Consider the following 2512-nt stretch of genomic DNA (forward strand, 5'->3'; position numbering starts at 1 on the left):
GTCCTTCTGCATATAAGGCTATATCACATATTTCTGTTTGTGGTTCTTTCTTTCTCCATATTTTGGGATTTAATGGAGTTTTCTCCTTTTGAGATATTTGCCGAAATTTACTCTTGCATTCAAATTATTCATGGCCAAAGTTGTTACAGATTGAGCATTCTATTTCATTTTCAAAAAGAGAAAAGTTATTACAGGAACTTTTCTTAATCCCTGTCACATTCGTTTGATTTCGTGCTTCTCTAGTCATGATAGTTTTATAAGCAACACATTGAGCAGCATTGTGTCCAAAATTATGAGATGAGAAACATTGACCATTAAAGAAGTTCCTACAATTATCAAATCTACTGACCTGGTCATTGTAGTTTCTATTGATATTCATATTTGAAGCTAATTGAGTACGATTTACCTAAGGTTGGTTGTGGCTTCTATTCATCCTTGAAGTAAATTGAGCCTGATTTACCTAGTGATCTGCTTTATGCCTTTGCTGACGATTGTCAAACTATCCACTGCTCTTTACTGCATCAAGATAGCTTTTAGTGCAGGTTGACGGATTCTGTGATTGAGATGCTTCTTCAGTATATCCAAGTCCTATCTTTATCAGAGGAGAGTGCTGCACTTTGATAATTTCGTTTAAGGTTTCTGATCCTTTAGCAAACCTAAGATTGAGAGCTTTTGTTTTCTCAAGATCCTTTCTTAGACCCACAATTTCACATTCAAGTTTTTCATTGTGTTTTTCTCTTTCAGCAAGTTGGTATGTCAAGGTGTCTATAATCATATTCTTTTCTTCTAAAAGGATTTTGAGTTTAGATATTTCTTCATAAAGATCATCTTCATCTAAAGTATCCAAAAAATCATCATCTTCATAAGCCATCATAATTCTATAGTCACTACTATTTTCATCTTCATCTCTATTTGATAAACCATCACTATCTTCATGAGTATAGTAGCTCTTTTTACTTACACTTTGTTTTCTATTCCATTTTGCAGATTCCTTCACTTTATCATATTTATCTTTATGAGGACATTTGGTAGCATAATGACCGACACTACCACAGGAAAAACATTTGAAAGGTAGTTTACCTCTAAATCTTCCAGAACCTCGTTGAAGTTTCTTGACAAAGTTTGCTTCCTCTTCATCTTCTGAAATATCTCTTGATTCATTGAGTTCTTCTTTTCCTTTTGCTGAAGCTTTAAATGTGGCTTCTCTCATATCTAATGTACCTCCTTTTCTCATCTCAGAGCCAATTAAGACTTCGTGAAGCTGTGTCATAGTAATAGTTTGCAGATCCTGCTTTTCTTCTATGGCAGATACTTTTGATTCAAATTTAGCAGATAAGGATCTTAAAACTTTTTCAACTAAGGTAACTTTCTTAATCTCTTCACCCAAATTCTTCATGCAATTAACAATATCATCTATACGTAAGAAGTAACTATCTATACTTTCATCATTGTGCATCTTAAGAGTTTCATATTGAATTATGAGAGTTTGCAATTTAGCACGTTTTACCTGAGAGTCTCCTTCGTAGCTTAGAATGATTTTTTTCCCATATTTCTTTGGCTGATTTGAGACGCATAACTTTGACAAACTTTGATTGTGACAGACTTCCCAGTAATGTATTGATAGCCTTGGTATTGGTTTCATATTTGTTTTTACCTACTGTATCTGTAGGAATTGCTGATGGAAATGTATATCCTCCTTCCATGATTTCCCAGACATCTATTCCAAGAGATTGAAGATATGTTGTGGTTCTTACATTCCAATACACAAAGTTGTTCCCATCAAAGATTGGCAGTCTGATGGATCCCCCACTTTCTTGATTACTCATGATGATGGATCTTCCTTCAAGTGATCAAGCTTCTTCTGAAGAACCTACTCTGATACCAATTGTTGGAGATATTACTGAGAGGGGGGGTGAACCAGTATTATCAGATCAATAATTTAATTTTCAAAACTGATTTGTATATGCTACTTCAGCTTATCGAACTAGTGTGTATACACAATTATACTTAATGCAACCAGCGTATATGAAGATATCCATTGATTTACCCAAATTATCATGCAATTTACTTTAACCAATATATCAAGAATTCATTAGAAAGTGCAGTAAAAACAGAATAAAGAATCATACACACATGAACACCAAGATATAAGGTGGAAACCCAATGTGGGTGAAAATCACTTGCTACAATCGTCTCTGTCTTCTTTTAATAATAAGAGAATTCTGTTTACAATTTTGTCCTGATGCAGTCTTATACCAGTACGCAGGCTTCTACCTGCAGAAGGCTACAACCTTCTCTCGTTCTCCAGCTTCTACTGGAAGGGAGCTACAACCCCCTAGCTCTTGTACTATCAGATATGTTTACCAGTACGTAGGTGCCGGCCTACAGAAGGCTACAACCTTCTCTTTTCTTCCAGGGACCACATTTCATAAATTTTCAGACTGGATCCATTAATAACATCAATCAATCATAAAATATATCTGCATCAACCAATATCCTCTTGAATCAACCA

Source organism: Pinus tabuliformis, chromosome 8 (assembly GCF_031772625.1).
Source record: "Pinus tabuliformis cultivar Carrire ecotype Pingquan chromosome 8, CPIR1, whole genome shotgun sequence".
Classification (NCBI taxonomy): domain Eukaryota; kingdom Viridiplantae; phylum Streptophyta; class Pinopsida; order Pinales; family Pinaceae; genus Pinus; species Pinus tabuliformis.